Genomic DNA, 20,419 nt, shown 5'->3' with positions numbered 1-20,419 from the left:
AAGGTTTTTAATCTCGCTTGGCATTTTGATGCAGTTTCCACATGTGCACCTAAATAAGTTTGACAGGTAATTAATTAGATTGTCATGCGTACAACTCGAAGTGTCATAAACAATATTGACACTTACCATTGAGAAATGTCCTGGTCCAATCGGGTTTGAGGTTGACTAGCTTGGTTTTCTGCAACTGTGGGCTCCTCCTCGTCAGATGAAGGTTCAAATTGATAGGGCAAAAAAAAAAAAAAAAAAAAAAAAAAATCGACGTCATGTTTTCATTTATTACACTATAAAAATCGCTGTATATTATCATGATGAACTGTAGTCCAGTAATGGTGATGGGCGTTTAGTTTCCGACTCTGTAACATGCAGTAGTCCAATCGCAACAGACTGGGTCATACGTCCAATCACAGCAAATTAGCGTCATGTAAAGGAGGGGCTTGGGAAAAAGAATCTCTCGGACGATTCATATGGGAGTCGGTGGGAAAAGGAGGTAAAAATAATTATATATTATAAGACAATGAGAGTGTTTTTTGACCTTGCATGCATATCATCCTGTTGTTTGGGACTTTAAAAAGTGAAATATAACCGTTCTCAGCCCACAATATGGGCTCTTTAAAGCAGCTTAACATAGTTCTTGTAAAGTCCAGATTCATAGTTGGAGTTCAGTGTATTTCGGTTCAGTGTGGTTTAATTTGCAATGCTGAAAGTTCAAACACTGAAAAGCAAATCCACCAAAGCGCAGCTCCACAATTTCTGATCCGAGCAAGCCAGTGGCGACAGTGGTGAGGACAAGAAAATTTACCAACTGATGAAGTGAAAGGAAAAAAAACCTTGAGAGAAACCAGTCTAGACGTTGGAAGCTGGACATCCATCGCGGAGAAGCTGCAGGTGTGAGTTGGACACTGGCAGGTGGTCAGCCTGGCCCACAGGTTGGATATATGAAGGAAATTTATTGATTATACCAGACACTTAAATATTGAGGCTTTTTAGTCAGAATTGTTGAAAGTTTTGACAAGTCAACATTGTTTAATTGGTGTCCACCCATGGGACTGCAAAAAGTAAATGGGTGAGTATAAAGCAAGAGGAGGAGAGTTAAAGAGGGCAGCATTATGTGGTGTGCGGAAGAAAGAGAAGTTGGATGAACTGTTGCGGTGCGGTAAAAAGAGTAGAGAAAACAGGTCGAGACGGGAAGAGTAAACTTTACGACTGGCTGTGAGAAGCAAAAAGTGAAAGTATGTATCGAAGCAACAGAGCAAAGACAGCTATCTTGTTACTGAAGTGCTCGTGACGTCTGTGAATGAGTGCGTCAAAGACTTCAGTGCAGTGTGTCCTGAATAAAGTAAACTTACCGATTTATCTCGATGGCATGGAGTCAATTGCTGAAAGCTTCCATCCCGCAGTCGACAGTGTCACGGTTCAGTAAGGGGAAAAGGGGCAAGGACTCAGGTGCAGAAAATAATATGGGTTTTATTAATCATAAAATAAAATAAACAGTAAAATAAACTTCCCCGAGGGGGAAAACATTGACAAACCAAACTAGACTGGGCAGGCTGGCAGGGATCAGGACTGCAACATACACAAGACAAGGTAACACACGATGAGGCAACATACGATGACGAACTGGCACAGGACAGCAGACATGAGGAGAATATAATCAGTAGTAAATTAACACAAACAGATGAACATAATTAACTAACTAGATATTAAAGTTTGAGGACAAACTTTATGGTGGCTTGAAAAGCCGAGTCTGAATTAGCATGTTACTAGCATGAATTAGCAAGTAACTAGCATGATTCTAACATAAATTAGCATGTAACTAGCATGATTCTAGCATGAATTAGCATGATTCTAGCATGAATTAGCATGTTACTAGCATGTTTCTAGCATGAGTTAGCATGTTACTAGCATGTTTCTAGCATGAATTAGCATGTTACTAGCATGATTCTAGCACGAATTAGCATGTTTCTGGCATGAATTAGCATGTTACTAGCATGTTTCTAGCATGATTTAGCATGTTATTAGCATGATTCTAGCATGAATTAGCATGTTTCTAGCATGAATTAGCATGTTTCTAGCATGAATTAGCATGTTACTAGCATGATTCTAGCATGAATTAGCATGTTACTAGCATGATTCTAGCATGAATTAGCATGTTACTAGCATGTTTCTAGCATGAATTAGCATGTTACTAGCATGATTCTAGCATGAATTAGCATGTTACTAGCATGATTCTAGCATGAATTAGCATGTTACTAGCATGATTCTAGCATGAATTAGCATGTTATTAGCATGATTCTAGCATGAATTAGCATGTTACTAGCATGTTTCTAGCATTAATTAGCATGTTACTAGCATGTTTCTAGCATGAATTAGCATGTTATTAGCATGATTCTAGCATGAATTAGCATGTTTCTAGCATGAATTAGCATTTTATTAGCATGATTCTAGCATGAATTAGCATGTTACTAGCATGATTCTAGCATGAATTAGCATGTTACTAGCATGTTTCTAGCATGAATTAGCATGTTACTAGCATGATTCTAGCATGAATTAGCATGTTACTAGCATGATTCTAGCATGAATTAGCATGTTACTAGCATGATTCTAGCATGGATTAGCATGTTACTAGCGTGATTCTAGCATGAATTAGCATGTTACTAGCATGTTTCTAGCATGAATTAGCATGTTACTAGCATGTTTCTAGCATGAATTAGCATGTTGTTAGCATGATTCTACCATGAATTAGCATGTTTCTAGCATGAATTAGCATGTAACTAGCATGATTCTAGCATTAATTAGCATGTAACTAGCATGATTCTAGCATGAATCAGCTTGTTTCTAGCATGAATTAGCATGTTAGCATGATTCTAGCATGAATTAGCATGTTATTAGCATGATTCTAGCATGAATTAGCATGTTTCTAGCATGAATTAGCATGTTATTAGCATGATTCTAGCATGAATTAGCATGTTACTAGCATGATTCTAGCATGAATTAGCATGTTACTAGCATGATTCTAGCATGGATTAGCATGTTACTAGCATGATTCTAGCATGAATTAGCATGTTACTAGCATGTTTCTAGCATGAATTAGCATGTTACTAGCATGATTCTAGCATGAATTAGCATGTTGTTAGCATGATTCTAGCATGAATTAGCATGTTTCTAGCATGAATTAGCATGTAACTAGCATGATTCTAGCATTAATTAGCATGTAACTAGCATGTTACTAGCATGATTCTAGCATGAATCAGCTTGTTTTTAGCATGAATTAGCATGTTGTTAGCATGATTCTAGCATGAATTAGCATGTTACTAGCATGACTAGCATGTCACTATCGTGTTGCTAGCACCTTTCTAGCAAGATTAGCATGTCAGTAGGATGTTAAAACTGTTAGCGTGTGTTAGAATAGCTAGTCACAGTCTCTGGGACAGTTGCTAGGGTGCTGAAATTGGTTGCTAGGGAGTGGCTAGTAAGTTTAAAGGTAATCAGTGATTGGCTGCTGGCTAGACTGAGTTGAATGAGGCCAGACTCTAGTCTGTAGGACAGTCTGATGCAGAGTTATGAGCTCACAAAGGTTGATCCAATGTTAAGTCAATGGGAGTCTTTTACAATGGAGGTATATGGGACAGTTGCTAGGGTGCTGTAAGTGGTTGCTAGGGAGTGGCTAGTAAGTTAAAAAGTCATCAGTTATTTGCTGCTGGCTAGACTGAGTTAAATGAGTCCAGTTAGAAGTCTGTAGGACAGTCTGATGCAGAGTTATGAGCTCACAAAGTTTGACCCAATGTTAAGTCAATGGGACTTTTGGGATTTTTCTGGGTCGTTTTTCGGAAAACCCAAGGTCGGATCAGTTAGAAAAGATATAGCAACCCGAGTTTGACGAAAGTTTGAAGTATGTAGCTTGAAAGGCCTAGGAGGAGATACACTTAGAAATTAGTCTCAGAAGAATAAGAAGAAGAAGAAGAAGAAGAAGAAGAAGAAGTTTAAGATAGATAACAGTATGCTGGCTTTTCAAGCCACCATAATAATGGGTTAACAAGAAGGGTGGGACTAGACAATAGACGGGAGAGCACATGACACAAAGATACAACAAGCCATGTGCTCACATAAAACAAGACTAGAACATGCAGCCAATGAGAGAACTCATTAACTGCATGTTCGTATGACAAGACAAACCCAACACTGAAGCACACAACAAAAGCAAGCGGCCACAATGTAAACACAGAGCCACGTGCTTTGACAACAGATGCAAGAAACGAGCACACGATAAGTGAAAACACTTTACCGTGCGCTCATACGAATGCAACGCGCATGTTTCATCTCAGCGCCAACCAAAACCGACTAGACGGAGACGCTGAGAATGAAACAGCGCGATGCTGATAAAACAACACAAACACGAGTACAAGAGCTCACGTCCCAAGGACGCGCAGACCCCACACGCCCGCATCAAGCAGGAACGCGCATGGTCTGCGCGCACCTATGATGACGCGCACCCAGACAATGACAAAGCAAGTGCTCGACCCAAGAAAACTCGAGCCGAGCACTACAGGACAAGACAAGACAGAGCTAGTGTCTGGACTCTGCCACCAAAACAAGAATTAACAAGACCAGAGTGGCAGAACCCTGACAGACAGTGTCGGAGGTTCCTGCTAGGCACCTTGACCCTTCCGCTCCGTGGGTAAGAAGCAAAAGTTAATTTTGTTTTCTTTGCCCAAATTCTCATTTTATTTTTCTTGTTCAGTTTTCTCCCCGTACTATTATTATTATTTTCCCCCATTTTCAAATTCTTCAATTCTTCTTCGAGTTCTAAGTGCTGAGAGTTTTGTGTTCTATTGTGATTATTGTTATATTGTTTTTTTGTTGTTGTTGATACTACTTTCTTGCTGTTTGTGTGTGAAAAAGTGCAAAGTATTTTTTTTATTATTATTGACAAATACAGACTTCATTTAGACATATGCAGCAATTGTTTGAATTTTTTCTGGTTTTTATCGTTTGTTGATTTATTTATTTTTTGTTTAATATTTGTAACTGGTGGTGAGAGCTAGCTGTGCTATATTAAAGGTATTTTGACAGACATTATGGTGCCCAAGGTTAATAAATTAAAAACAAGTGAAACATTTTTGTAAAGTTTGTTCTATTTTTATTTTTTGGGATCACCATTCCCACACCAAAGTTACAAAGTTTACCTTCTTATTAGAAGCAGGTGTCCATCATCAGGGCTCAATCATCACTTAATTAATCACTTAATTGTCTAATTAACTTTAACTCTGCTTCCAAGTTATTTTAACTCAATTTAGAGTGGGAGCAAATAGACTCTGAGCTGAGGAAATGTTAAGCTGAGCAGCATGTCTGCAATCCTGGAGCCTGACGTCAAAGTGATGAACCTCTTTCCTGCCTTTCTGAAATGTTGCGGACAGTACAAGAGATCGCTACTGTGTGGACATAGGTGGAGGGTGAACAAACTCCAGGGTACGGCTAATTTATGCACTGCCCTTAAATGCGTTTAAAAAGTTTTGCGACCGATAAAAATATGTTTTAACAAAAGCACCGCCCGTCAACAAACGTCTATTATTTTCAACACGCACATTAAATTATTTTATTAAACTAACCCACTGATCTACACTACCAGTCAAAAGTTTGGAATCAGTTTATTTCAGTTTATTTAATCATTAATTTTATTTAAAAAATTAATTCAAATTATTCTGTTCATCAAGGCGGCATTTATTAAATATATATATATATTTTTAATTGTTAAATACCTATTTGTTAAATATTTATTTATTGCTTACTGTATGAGGTTTCAAATGAAATCATTACTCCTTGTTGCTTTTATTACTACTAGTACATTAATAATAATAATAATAATAAATATTAAAGTGATTTCTGAAGGATCATGTAACCCTGAAGATTGGAGAAATGAAGCTTAAAATTCATATTTATAATTTAATTGAATAATTATTCCAGTGATTTCAAACCACCTTTGAACAGCTCTTTCATAATGAAATAGCATTTCACTATTTTACAATGTGTATTGTATTGTTGATGAAATAAATGCAGCCTTGATGAGCAGGAGAACCATAATTTAAAACATTTAAAAATCCTACTGACCCCAAATTTTGTACCGGTAGTGTATATAATTATAATAATAAAAATAATATAATAAATTGTATATATTATATTATATTATAATTGTAGCCTTTTGTCTAACAAACAAAAATGTGTTTTTGTTGTATCAGCCACTACCCTACATCATGCAGCAAAATCTTCCTTTTAGACCCAGCATTATAAATGTTGATGTTGTCTTTGTTGTTAAATAGCAAAAATGTAATTCAGCAATAAATATTTGACCTTGAAATGTAATATTTGAAATGTAAAACTCCAAACGATTGCCTAAACAAGATCACTACACTATACGTTACAATAAAACTACCTATTTCATTTAATGCTGAAAACAAGTTAAACCAGAAAAATATATTGTTCAATTTCTCTCATAACACTCATTTGTCCCTTTATTACTTATGTCCTTGACCAGCAAACCAGAATACGTCGCTGGCCAATAGTTTGCTGGTTTCATTTTCAGAGCTGCTGCGAACTCCAGTAATAAACAGCGCTCATCAGTGCAAAGTGCAGAGTTGGACAGTTCCATTTTTATGCGGAGGGGAATTTTAAATTTGACTGACAAACTTACAATAACTAAAGCGTTGTTTTAATCATCAACATTATATTACATTCATACTCCGCCTTATACAGGTTACATGTTTTTAATGCAGTTTTTTTTTTCTTTGCTGCTATCTCCGAGGTCTCTGGCCAGGGGGAGGCTAAGCCTTACCCAGCCTTACACACGCTCCCCCTATGTGTGTGGAGCTTATCCAAGTTACAGCTATTGTATCCTTTTTAAAAAGCTTCATCATTGTTGTTTTTGTGATGCTTCTCTCTGCGTGGGAGGCTGTAGGGATGTGGGCTGTAATTCCTGTGAACCCCTTTTCTCTTGATTATGTTCAGGGATGTTTGTGGTACACCAGTGTGTGTTGAGTGTGATGGTGGTAGAGCAGATGTGGCCTGATCTAACATTCTGAGGTCTGTTAGTCAGAAAGTCCATAACCCAGTTGCAGAGAGACGCGTTGATATCCAGGTCTCTAAGTTTGATCAGTAACTTAGAGGGTATGACAGTGTTGAATGCTGAGCTGAAGTCAACAAACAGCATTCGTGCATAAGTGTTTTTATTGTCCAGGTGTGTGAGGACAGAGTGCAGTGCTATGGAGATGGCATCTTCTGTGCCCCTGTTGCCAAGGTAGGCAATCTGATGTGGGTCCAGTGTGGATGGCAGGGAGTCTTTCAGATGTGCCAGGACCAACCGCTCGAAGCACTTCATGATGATGGGTGTGAGTGTTACAGGGCGGTCATTCAGGCATGTTGGGCGGGAGTGTTTGGGCACTGGCAAAATAGAGGTGGTTTTAAAGCATGTTGGCACAGCTGCTAGGTTAAGCGAAAGGTTAAAAATGTCTGTGAATACCCCAGCAAACCGTTCTGCACATGCTTTGAGGACGCGGAATACCGTCTGGTCCAGCAGCCTTACGCACATTGATCTGACTCAGTGCGGTGTAGACTTCTGAGGAGTGTGATGGGTGAGTGGTCGGTTGAGGAAGTGATCCTGGTGTAGGGTTCTGTATTGTATCTTTCAAAGCGGGCATAAAAGTCATTTAGCTCATTCAGGAAGGAGACATTTGTGGCTGTGGGGGTGGACTGGCTTGGTTTGTAGTTGCTGATGGCCTGGATGCCCTCCCACATGCGCCGAGGATCAGAGTTGGAAAAGTGCTCCTCTAGCTTTAGCTTGTAACAGTGCTTGGCCTTTTTGATGCCCCTCTTCAGATTAGCCCTGGAAGTGCTGTAGGCCTGTGCATCCCCTGATCTGAAGGCAGTGTTGCGTGCCTTCAGCAGGAGGCGCACCTCCTTGTTCATCCATGGCTTTTGATTTGGGTATGTGGTGATCTGTTCCTGGGTTGTAACACTGTCTATGGTGGTGTTGATATATTCCAGAACAGAGGAAGTGTAACTGTCAATGTCTGTGTGAGAGCCACATGTGGCCTGGGAAGCAAACATACTCCAGTCTGTGTGTTCAAACCTGTCCTGGAGTGTGGAGTCCACCCCCGCTGGCCACACTTTGATGGTCCTTACTGATAGCTTCACACGGTTGACCATGGGTGAGTACTTGGGTGTGAGAAACAAAGAAAGGTGATCTGATTGACCCAAGTGGGGCAGGGGGGTAACAGCGTATGCTTCAGCCATGTTCGTGTAAACTTGGTCTAAAGTTTTGTTTCCCCTTGTGTGGCAGAAAATGTTTTGATGGAATTTGGGGAGCACTGTCTTTAAGTTTGAGTGATTAAAATCCCTCGCAAAAATAAAAGCAGCCTCCGGGTGAGCAGTCTGTTGTTTGCTGATGGCTGCATGAAGTTCACTCATAGCAAGCATGGTATCAGCATCAGGAGGAATATAAGCAGCAGTTATTATGGTGGAGGTGAACTCCCGTGGTATGTAAAACCATTAGAAATTCCAGGTTAACAGAGCAATATCTCTCAACGACGACAGAGTTTGTGCACCAAGCTTTGTTAATATAAATGCATAATCCTCCGCCTCTGGTCTTACTGGAGTCATCTGCTGTTCTGTCTGCTTGGAAAGTTTGATGCTCAGTTAGCGATACAGCGTTGTCTGGTATCCTGCTGTTTAGCCACAGCAATTTTTGCTGTGGTTGATGCACAGTTGAATCTCATCCATTTTGTTTACCAGTGACCGTACATTGGCAAGAAAGATGCCGGGTAAAGAGAGCCGGTGTGGTGTTAGCTTTAGCTTAGCCCGCCGCGCTACCCCCGTCTTTGTTTACGCTCTCTACGTTGCCTTCGAGCACTTCCGCCCGGCTGGGTAGGGCGCTCAGGTCCGGGTATTCTGGTGATCTCCTAGGGAATGATTGCTAATAAAACTGTCTGGAATGCACAAACCAATATCCAAGAACTCCTGATGGGTGTACGATGTAAAGGCATGAACAGACCCAAAATGAGCATGAGTTTCTTTCCAGAGAAACTGGAGAGACACTGTGCCTCGCGATGTGACCGCGCTGCCACCTTGTCTCATACCAAATATATGTGTCTTAGTAGTGTTTTTAGCTACGTGGGACATATATATGACTGTCAACATCTCAAAAAATGTGTTTTGGTGTTTTGGTTTTTAAAGCATTCTGAAGTTAGTGGTATGAGTTGTGTGGTACTGTGTAATTCAAATGCAGCATGAGCATAGCCACTACAATGACATATGAGACAAACACAAATCTGGAGATCATGTAAAAAAACTGAAATATTTACAGCTCAGAGAATATGAAATCAGACAAGATTGATTATGTTTGATGAATAAAAGAGCAGCAAACCCTCACTGATGATTCTGATATCATCCACAGCAGCTCATATTAAGGTAGGCTGAATAACAGACTTTCTCCAGCTGATTTCACTGAATATACTCTATATATACTGTGATGTTTGTGCTGACCAGTGATGTCTCTTTATAAGTCTGCATTTTCACTGCTTCAGAAATAAGTATTCAGTGGGACGAGGAAACAGTTCTCATAATAAACCTGTTTTGCAAGCCGTGTGTCTTCTTCCAAGACATGAACAGGTTTCTTGATGTGTATCAGCAACTTTTTTTGTAGCAGAAAACAGATGAAAACTCAACTTTAATGACACGTGACAGCAGATAAACATCCCACTCTTCATTTAGAGATAAAATACTGGAAAATGCAATAGAACATTTTCAGCAGAATATCTGTCAGAAAAGTAAACACATCAGAATCATGTGGTGAACAATGTGAATTACACTGTGGCTGATTATTACTGCAGATTTAAGACAGCATTTATTAAAATATGCGTGTAAGTGTGTGCAGGGGCAAACTTAACCAATAAGCGAGGTAAGCAGCCGCTTAGGGCCCCTGGGAATTAGAGGCCCCAAATTAATGCCAAGAAGCTTATACATTTTCTATCGTATGTTGTCAAATCTGTCTATAACGCTAAGATTTTAACGTTATTACTTTTCAAAACTATGGCCCCCATGAAAAATGGAATGTTCCTTCCATACTACACATGCGCGAGGCGTGAGTGCTTCCTTCAGTCAAAGACACTGCTAGCTAGTGTTGTCAACTTAACGATTTTTCAGACCCTCCTAACCGTTAATTTTTTTTTCCTAAAAAAGCGACTTGGAGTTCTGGTTATGTCACCTTCGCTGTGGACACAAGCGAGACCAGCTCCCTTTAAATTTTCATTCCTTCTTTACAAACCTCATTTTTTTAGAACTTTTTGGCAAACTACTTCTATTTACTTTTCTTTCTTAGAGTGCGTAGTATTAAGTTTGCACTCAACATGTCGAAAGGAAAGGATAAACAGATAGAAAAAGACAAGAAGCCCCTGTCTGCAGACTCCAGATCAGGGCAGGGCTGCACATTCAGCCACACCCCCCTATAATTTCATTGCTTAGAGGAAACGTAAAATCGTTGAAGTAACACAAGTTTGATCATGTATAAATATAATTATAAATATATTGTATAAATATTATCATAACTAGGCCTACAACAACCTGACAATCAAAAACCAAATGACATGATATTACAGGCGATTGTCTTCTGAGTGCACCAGACATGAATGACACTCCTCAGCTGGAGAAGCATACAGTTCTGTATAATCTATATCATTTGTAAAATAAAGACTTGCAGGTTAAAGAAACAGCATAGGAGGAGGTTGCCACGAGTCTTGGTGCAGATGAAATTTTTTTTAAAAGTGTATTTGTATATAGAGAGAGATATGTAACTAGATAGATCAGACAGAGATAGACTGATTTCAGCGGCAGCTGCTGAAGAGCTGCGCGCTACAGTCGCAGCTGGTGTGAAAGGCAAACGCCTGCGTGCTGCTTCTGCTCTCCATACACACTGCGCATGCTCTGCTCACGCACTGCTTTCGCTCGCGGTGTGAATCAGGCGTTAAGAGCGAGAAGGAACGAGAGACGGAATGAGATAGAAAGAGAGAGATATCGCCATTGCAGTTTGGGCTCGGGTTTTGAACGCTACGCCGACCAGCGATTGGTGGCGCAAACCCAGCGTCAGCGGTCAACGTCAATTGCACGAAATGCGGATCCTCCAATGCCGTTCGTACCTGTAACACACGCATGAAACGACATACCCACATACAAACAAACGCACTCACATTTATCCAAAATACGTTCTGAAAGCGAACGTAACAGCACTGGAGACAGCAAAGACAGCTTCACATCATCTGTTTATTGATCCTGAAACATATGGGACACTTAATCTGGGAAAACTCTCCATACTTTTTTCTCATCTCACACACGCACACACTCACACACACAATATTATCACGAGTGGAAGAGAAACTTCTCATGCGTCTTGCCTTGTCAGCATCTGAACTTTACCTCAATTTAACTGTACAACATTGTACTACAATAATCAAGAAAAACACATGTTTTTATTTAAATAAAATAAGAATAAAGTGAAAGTTGTGTTGTTCTTAACACATGTTCTCAAAGTAATACATCAATTTTATATTCTCAAAAAACAGCATATAATTTTCTCAAGCTACCAGACATAATCACAATGCAATAAAACATGAAATAAGAGCACAATTCAGATGCATATAGTAACTATAGTTTTTATACTCATTTGTTCTAATTATAAACGTCTGTTCTTTTATTCTTCCATGGATGTGCTTTTTATCAAACATGACCATTTAACATCTGTTTATCACCAGACAAGATCTGGATATGTACATGGTGGTTTGATATGTTTAATTGGTGTGTAAAACTGTAGATGGTCAAAAATGAAGTTCTGTTCATCCTGTATGTCACTGATTGAAGATATAAGTAATTATATTTTCACTAGTTGTAAAGCTAAATTTAGATATCAGCTGCCTTCGTTGATATCAATAATGAATTTGTTACTAGTAAAAATGTCAATTCCTGATATTAAGAATTAATTTGATACTAGTTGAAATGTTAAATCTTGATATTAGTTAGATGTATTTCAACATGTTAACTTGTTATTTCTGATATATGAAAATGGATTTCTGATATTAATATAAATTATGATATGTAAAATGTCTTTCTTACTAGTAACAACCGCATTTATGATATGAGAATTTAACATTTTTACTAGATCAAATATTACAATTTTTACTAGTAACAATTCAATTGTTGATATCAAGAATAGACATTTGCACTAGTATCCATATGATAACTCATATCAAAAATAAATGCTTTTACAAGTAAGAATTGTACTTCTGATTTGTAAAATTTAAATTTTAACTAGTAAGAAATCAATTCTTGATATCAACAATTAAATTTGAATGGCAGCCTATAGTGACATTTAACTAGTGAAAATACAATTACAGATATCAAGAACTATAATTCTTACTAGTTGAAATTCAGTTCCTGATATCAAGAATGAACATTTTAACTAGTGAAACTGAATTGTTGATATCAAGGATGCAATTCCTGATATCAACAATTCGCATTTTGGATATTAACAATTAAGTCGTTGATATCAAGAATTAGGATTTTTTTGATATCAACAATTTAATTCTTGATATCAAGAATTCATATCTGGTTAAGCGATAAAAGTAAAAACGACTTGCCAGAATAGCTGTTTTGTCTTTTATTGATAACAGGATATCAATTCTTGATATCAAGAATTAAATTGTTGATATCAAAAATCCGAATTCTTGATATCAACAATTGTATTTCTGCGAATGGTGACATCATTGCTGATATCAAGAATTAACGTTGTTACTAGTTGAAATGTAATATTGATATCAACAATTACCTTATTTGATATAAAGAACTGAATTGTTGATATCAAGAATACATATTCTGAGAATGAATACAAGTCAAAACGGCTTGTCATATTCCTTGTAGGGAAAAAAAATCCCTATATTATAGCCAAGAGCACCAAATGTGCCATAGTAGGAAAAAAATTTTCTTTACCAATTCTGGAGCATTTATAATGAAAGTAATAATAAATAAAAGTAATAGAGCACTATAGGCAAAGAACCCAGATTACATCTTTTAAAACAGTAGCAGCTCCATGGTCTAAGTAAATGCATATTTCACACAGAGGCATCATTTACATTATATTAAGGCATACATGCCTTGATACTCAAGGTTCTTTTTAATGTCTAAAGGAAAAGTCTAAAAGATATCATTTGGACAATTGTACTTAGTCAGAATGTGAACGCTGTGAACAATTTCTACTTTTCTAAATTTTAGATTTCTACTTTTTAAACATTTTTTAAATAACAGTTTTAAACTCATTTTAAATGTTGTACTGTTTCAGTATTTATTGGATCCCTTTCTATATTGGAGCGTATGAAATTAATTTGAAATGACAAGGATAAGATTTTTTTTCCTGCTATTTGTTATTGTTTACAAGGTTTTGTTTTTCTTGAGTACATTTTGATACACTGTTGTAACAGTTCCTCAAATGTATGAAGTACTTGATGTACTTCAGTTTTAACATTTTTAGCCTTTGTATACTGTTCTTAGTATTCAGTAAGTTTTGTGGCAGCTTGTTTTTATTATTACTTATTCTTATAATGTTATTATTACTGCAATTAATTATTTACTCCGATTACTATGAATTAGCACATTGTGTGTACAGCAAGTATGTGTATCACAGATTTTTATCAATGATAAAAATACTCAGTTTAAGAAACAATTAAAAAACTTCTCATTCATTCATCATTTTCTTGAAGTATGCATCTAACCCCAGTCAGTGTTTTTGTTATGTTACTGGTCCTGGTAAACCATGTTTGACCCTTTAAACCACTTTGCTTGTTGTGTATGAATGATTTACACAAGCAGACCCTTTAAACCTGTGTGTCCCAACAAACCATGATACCGATGACCCTGTACGCCTGTGAAAAAACAGGTGTAATTTTTCAACAACTCACAAGTGACAAGTGATTTTTTAAGTGAGATGTATCTTAATGAGGCCATAACAGATTGTTTGATATATAAATTTAATTTGTAGGTTGTAAGGAAAGGTGTGTCCCCCTCAACCACAGTGGTTACATGCTGTCCCTGTAAACACTATATACCTGTACCGTAAGCTAGAATCCTCTGATGCATAGTCATTAGCGTTATCCTTTGTGCCACTGGCACTCTGTTCAGCACCTTGTTAGCACATTGTTTGAAACAAGGACAAGGCTCTGTCAACCTGGAGTTCCATCACCACACATTCTGCTTTGTTTTTATGGCAAGAGGTTGTGTGGATGGGATGCTCTTACAGGATTCCTGACAGTCCCTCCATAGAAGACCTGAGATCCAGGGTCGGAGACTCTCTCCTCTCCAAAAGGAGGTTAAAAGCCATAGTTTCTTTTATGCATGTTTTATCAGAGCGCTTAGGTATTGCTGCAGCTCAGAGACTTACAAGTGGAAGATATTACGCTGCAAGTTGGCTGGGTGACTTCTAAGTGGTAGGGACATTTGCAACAAGTAGGCTTGTTTTACGGTTGGTGTAGCTGTAGTAGACATTAATAAAAATCAGCAGTTGGGGCAGCCTTTGAAACCAGGAGAGCACCCCACGGGCTCTGTGCTGGCAGCCCCAGAAACTCGATTCACTCCAGAGTGGAACTGAACAGCTCCAGCGGGGGGGTGGGGGGGGGGGGGGGGGTTGGGGATAAGGCGACCGCAGTGCACTGACTGACAGCACAGCAAAAAGACCAAAGAAAGCCAGGGGCAAGCTTCTGCTGGCCCTTACCTGATGGTCTAGTGGTCAGGATTCGGTGCTCTCACCGCCGCGGCCTGGGTACGATTCCCGGTCAGGGAACTTCCTTTTCACCTCTATGGTGAACTTTGAGTTCTAGCGACTAAAATATAATGGAACTGCACAGGCATGAAAGCAGCTCTGAGCGCAAAAGATCTCCTTCGAGCCGGAGCAGCGACCTAAGGATTGCCAACATCCCACTTACAGTCCTCCGCTCTACCAACTGAGCTATCGAAGGCTTACGACAGTTGAGCACAAGCCCATCCCCTTAAGGTTGCTGCAGGCCAAAAAGGGCAGAAGCAAAAACACTCAAGCCTTCCCATACCAGGAGTCGAACCCGGGCCGCCTGGGTGAAAACCAGGAATCCTGACCGCTAGACCATATGGGAGCTGCCACTTGTGAGGGCCAGTCTTGGCACAAACTTCAGTTCTTTCTGATCGTGCGCACTTCACTGCCTCTCTTGCACAAGTACCACTCATACATTTACGCACGCTCTCATACACAGTCTCATGGTTTCCGTAAGCTAGAATCCTCTGATGCATAGTCATTAGCGTTATCCTTTGAGCCACTGGCACTCTGTTCAGCACCTTGTTAGCACATTGTTTGAAACAAGGACAAGGCTCTGTCAACCCGGGCAGCCTGGGTGAATACTAAGAATCCTGACCGCTAGACTATATGGGAGCTGCCACTTGTGAGGGCCAGTCTTGGCACAAACTTTAGTTCTTTCTGATCGTGCACACTTCACTGCCTCTCTTGCACAAGTACCACTCATACATTTACGCACGCTCTCATACACAGTCTCATGGTTTCCGTAAGCTAGAATCCTCTGATGCATAGTCATTAGCGTTATCCTTTGTGCCACTGGCACTCTGTTCAGCACCTTGTTAGCACATTGTTTGAAACAAGGACAAGGCTCTGTCAACCTGGAGTTCCGTCACCACACATTCTGCTTTGTTTTTATGGCAAGAGGTTGTGTGGATGGGATGCTCTTACAGGATTCCTGACAGTCCCTCCATAGAAGACCTGAGATCCAGGGTCGGAGACTCTCTCCTCTCCAAAAGGAGGTTAAAAGCCATAGTTTCTTTTATGCATGTTTTATCAGAGCGCTTAGGTATTGCTGCAGCTCAGAGACTTACAAGTGGAAGAGATTACGCTGCAAGTTGGCTGGGTGACTTCTAAGTGGTAGGGACATTTGCAACAAGTAGGCTTGGTTTACGGTTGGTGTAGCTGTAGTAGACGTTAATAAAAATCAGCAGTTGGGGCAGCCTTTGAAACCAGGGGAGCATCCCACGGGCTCTGTGCTGGCAGCCCCAGAAACTCGATTCACTCCAGAGTGGAACTGAAAAAGCTCCAGCGGGGGGGAAAGGCGACTGCAGTGCACTGACTGACAGCACAGCAAAAAGACCAAAGAAAGCCAGGGGCAAGTTTCTGCTGGCCCTTCCCTGATGGTCTAGTGGTCAGGATTCGGTGCTCTCACCACCGCGGCCCAGGTTCGATTCCCGGTCAGGGAACTTTCTTTTCACCTCTATGGAGAACTTTGAGTTCTAGCGACTAAAATATAATCGAACTGCACAGGCATGAAAGCAGCTCTGAGCGCAAAAGATCTCCTTCGAGCCGGAGTCGGACCAGCAACCTAAGGAATGCCAACATCCCACCTACAGTCCTCCGCTCTACCAACTGAGCTATCGAGGGCTTACAACAGTCGAGCACAAGCCCATCCCCTTAAGGTAGCTGCAGGCCAAAAAGGGCAGAAGCAAAAACACTCAAGCCTTCCCATACCGGGAGTCAAACCCGGGCCGCCTGGGTGAAAACCAGGAATCCTGACCACTAGACCATATGGGAGCTGCCACTTGTGAGGGCCAGTCTTGGCACAAACTTCAGTTCTTTCTGATCGTGCGCACTTCACTGCCTCTCTTGCACAAGTACCACTCATACATTTACGCACGCTCTCATACACAGTCTCATGGTTTCCGTAAGCTAGAATCCTCTGATGCATAGTCATTAGCGTTATCCTTTGTGCCACTGGCACTCTGTTCAGCACCTTGTTAGCACACTGTTTGAAACAAGGACAAGGCTCTGTCAACCCGGGCAGCCTGGGTGAATACCAAGAATCCTGACCGCTAGACCATATGGGAGCTGCCACTTGTGAGGGCCAGTCTTGGCACAAACTTCAGTTCTTTCTGATCGTGCACACTTCACTGCCTCTCTTGCACAAGTACCACACATACATTTACGCACGCTCTCATACACAGTCTCATGGTTTCCGTAAGCTAGAATCCTCTGATGCATAGTCATTAGCATTATCCTTTGTGCCACTGACACTCTGTTCAGCACCTTGTTAGCACATTGTTTGAAACAAGGACAAGGCTCTGTCAACCTGGAGTTCCGTCACCACACATTCTGCTTTGTTTTTATGGCAAGAGGTTGTGTGGATGGGATGCTCTTACAGGATTCCTGACAGTCCCTCCATAGAAGACCTGAGATCCAGGGTCGGACTCTCTCCTCTCCAAAAGGTGGTTAAAAGCCATAGTTTCTTTTATGCATGTTTTATCAGAGCGCTTAGGTATTGCTGCAGCTCAGAAACTTACAAGTGGAAGAGATTATGCTGCAAGTTGGCTGGGTGACTTCTAAGTGGTAGGGACATTTGCAACAAGTAGGCTTGGTTTACGGTTGGTGTAGCTGTAGTAGACGTTAATAAAAATCAGCAGTTGGTGCAGCCTTTGAAACAAGGGGAGCACCCCACGGGCTCTGTGCTGGCGGCCCCAGAAACTCGATTCACTCCAGAGTGGACTTGAACAGCTCCAGCGGGGGGAAAGGCGACCGCAGTGCACTGGCTGACAGCAAAGCAAAAAGTACAAAGCAAGCGAGCCAGGAGTCGAACCTAGAATCTTCTGAGCCATAGTCAGACACATTATCCATTGCGCCACTGAGACTTTCTCCTCTCCATTGGGAGGTTACAAGCAATAGATTTATTTTTTGAGCAGAAACAGAAAAAGGGGTCAAGGGCATTGTTTTTGTCGGTGCTGTTTCAAGGCAAGCTGAGCGGCGCTCGGCTTCTGGTGCTGCGCCTCATTTTAAATAGCCAACTCTTGACGGCTGCTCTCGCAGTACCGAAGCCTACCAATATTTGCATAGTGGTAAAGTGGGTCGTGTTCTATTACACAGCAAGGGTGACCCTTTTTAAAAGCAAATGTGCACCCCAGCCAGTCGAGCAGTCCATGCCACTCAGCGTGGTTGCTACTTAGTAAGCAGGGATCAGTGGAGACTACAGGATGTTAGTGCATAGCTGGTTTAGGAAGGTCCTGTAGCCACGCAGCCTCTATGTTATGGAAGGTAAGTAAATAATACACATTTTTATGATTTTTTATGTATGGTCATGTCTTGTCACGTTTGTGTTAACATTAGTAAGCTATAAATGTATAACAGTATGCTAACGTATTTGCATCATAACATACAGCTGCTGACTTGGTTACCATCTGTAAGTATCTGGTCAAATCTCTTAATTTGTGAGGTAAAAGGTAAGTGCTGTAAGGTAAGTAAATGTTTAAAATCTCCTGAGTCTGAAGCAATGATGGCAAGATGCTTTTTTGATGTGAATCCATCAAATGTCTTAACTTGACGTTGTAAGAGGATTAGCCGAAAAGCCCTGCGAATCCCATTGAATTAAAAATAAATGGCATCTCAGGACATTCCACTACATGGCATACCAAGACAATTCTTTTGATCCCGTTTCGGTGCACTTGCATTAAAGCCCACGTCCATTGTTTTGAATACATGCTTTTCCGAGTTGCTGTGGACAATGCCTTGATGTTGCGCAAACGCCTCAAACCTTGCGGTCTACAGTGCCCATTAACGCTGCCAGGGCCACTGCTACGCTGCGTAAATTGTGGCGCAAAGAGATTGATGCTGCACTTTGTCAGTGTTACTGTATCACTCGGACATGGCGCCAGAGGGTTAAATACTTGAGCCTGAGATCTTAGCTGTGCAACAGCCATGTCCTCACAGTGAGAGCATGAGCTGTCCGCGGGCACCGCATCGACATGCTGGACCCCCAGACCTGTGATGCGATACTCGTGCTCATCATCCGGAGATAGGAACCACCGCCTCCAAAAACGCACATTCAGAACAGCGTCTTGAAAAAGACGCGTTGATTGACTGACACAGCTTTTTTTTTCTTCTCTTTCCCACAAAGAGTCAAATGTCATGACTTGACGTTGTAAGAAAATTAGCCGAAAAGTCCTGCGAATCCCATTGCCCTAAAAATAAACGGCATCTCAGGACATTCCACTACATGGCATTCAAAGGCAATTGTATTTATGCCCTTTCGATGCACTTGCATTAAAGCCCACGTCCATTGTTTTGTTCACATGCTTTTCCGAGTTGCTGTAGACAATGCCTTGATGTTGCGCAAATGCCTCAAAACTTGAAGTCTACAGTGCCCATTAAGGTTGCCAGGGCCACTGCTACACCTTGTAAACTGTGACGCTAAGAGATTGATGAGGGGCTTTGTCAGTGTTACTGTATCACTTGGACATGGCGCCAGAGAATTAAATACTTGAGCCTGAACGCACAGCCAGAGATTAGGTTTGTCAGAAGTGGGATTCGAACCCACGCCTCCAGGGGAGACTGCGACCTGAACACAGCACCTTAGACGGCTCGGCCATCCTGACATACACACTTAGCCGGAGCTGTCTCCTAGGAGCCACATCGCAGCACCATGACATGGAAGCTGGTGTTTCACAGCTTGCCCAGCTTCAGCAGTCTGCCTCGTTGGCGCAGTAGGCAGCGCGTCAGTTTCATTATCTGAAGGTCGTGAATTCGAGCCTCACACGGGACAAGATCGTACCTTTTGGCACACGGGAGCACTTAGGTGACCGGGCGGCGTACTTTATTACCTTCCGTGCCGTTTATGCTTCCCGGGGGCAAAAAAGGCTACAGCTCCTCTGGAGGGCATGCGGCGTGACGTTCCAAGAACATCTCCTGAGTCTGAAGCCATGATGGCAAGATGCTCCCATTCCTGTCACATTATCGCTTGACGTTTGACGTGGATCCGTCAAATGTCATGACTTGACGGTGGAAGAGGATTCGCCGAAAAGCCCTGCGAATCCCATTGAATTAAAAATAAACAGCATCTCAGGACATTCCACTACATGGCATACCAAGACAATTCTTTTGATCCCGTTTCGGTGCACTTGCTTTAAAGCCCACGTCCTTTGTTTTGAACACATGCTTTTCCGAGTTGCTGTGGACAATGCCTTGATGTTGCGCAAACGCCTCAAACCTTGCGGTCTACAGTGCCCATTAACGCTGCCAGGGCCAATGCTACGCTGCGTAAATTGTGGGGCAAAGAGATTGATGCGGCACTTTGTCAGTGTTACTGTATCACTCGGACATGGCGCCAGAGGGTTAAATACTTGAGCCTGAGATCTCAGCTGTGCAACAGCCATGTCCTCACAGTGAGAGCATGAGCTGTCCGCGGGCACTGCATCGACATGCTGGACCACCAGACCTGTGATGCGATACTCGTGCTCATCATCCGGAGATAGGAACCACCGCCTCCAGAAACGCACATTCAGAACAGCGTCTTGAAAAAGACGTGTTGATTGACTGACACAG

The 20,419-nt window shown here is 41.2% G+C and overlaps 1 protein-coding gene and 5 non-coding genes across 7 annotated transcripts in view; 2 read left to right on the top strand and 4 right to left on the bottom strand.

Annotated features, from left to right (window-relative positions):
• The window catches only part of LOC130222040 (NACHT, LRR and PYD domains-containing protein 12-like), a 417,646-nt gene that overhangs the window by 82,471 nt on the left and 314,756 nt on the right, over window positions 1–20,419 (top strand). The gene's annotated exons all lie outside the window — the stretch shown is intronic.
• On the bottom strand, window positions 15,120–15,191 carry trnae-uuc (transfer RNA glutamic acid (anticodon UUC)). Its single transcript has one exon. It is a non-coding gene; the product is annotated as a tRNA-Glu (tRNA).
• trnae-cuc (transfer RNA glutamic acid (anticodon CUC)) lies at window positions 16,243–16,314 on the top strand. Its single transcript has one exon. It is a non-coding gene; the product is annotated as a tRNA-Glu (tRNA).
• Window positions 16,409–16,495, bottom strand: trnay-gua (transfer RNA tyrosine (anticodon GUA)). The gene is given in 2 exon segments: window positions 16,409–16,444; window positions 16,459–16,495. It is a non-coding gene; the product is annotated as a tRNA-Tyr (tRNA).
• trnae-uuc (transfer RNA glutamic acid (anticodon UUC)) lies at window positions 16,574–16,645 on the bottom strand. The gene has a single exon. It is a non-coding gene; the product is annotated as a tRNA-Glu (tRNA).
• On the bottom strand, window positions 19,391–19,473 carry trnal-cag (transfer RNA leucine (anticodon CAG)). Its single transcript has one exon. It is a non-coding gene; the product is annotated as a tRNA-Leu (tRNA).

Source organism: Danio aesculapii, chromosome 4 (assembly GCF_903798145.1).
Source record: "Danio aesculapii chromosome 4, fDanAes4.1, whole genome shotgun sequence".
NCBI classification, from domain to species: domain Eukaryota; kingdom Metazoa; phylum Chordata; class Actinopteri; order Cypriniformes; family Danionidae; genus Danio; species Danio aesculapii.
Note: the sequence above shows the minus strand (reverse complement) of the source record. Positions and strands in the feature narration are given on the sequence as shown.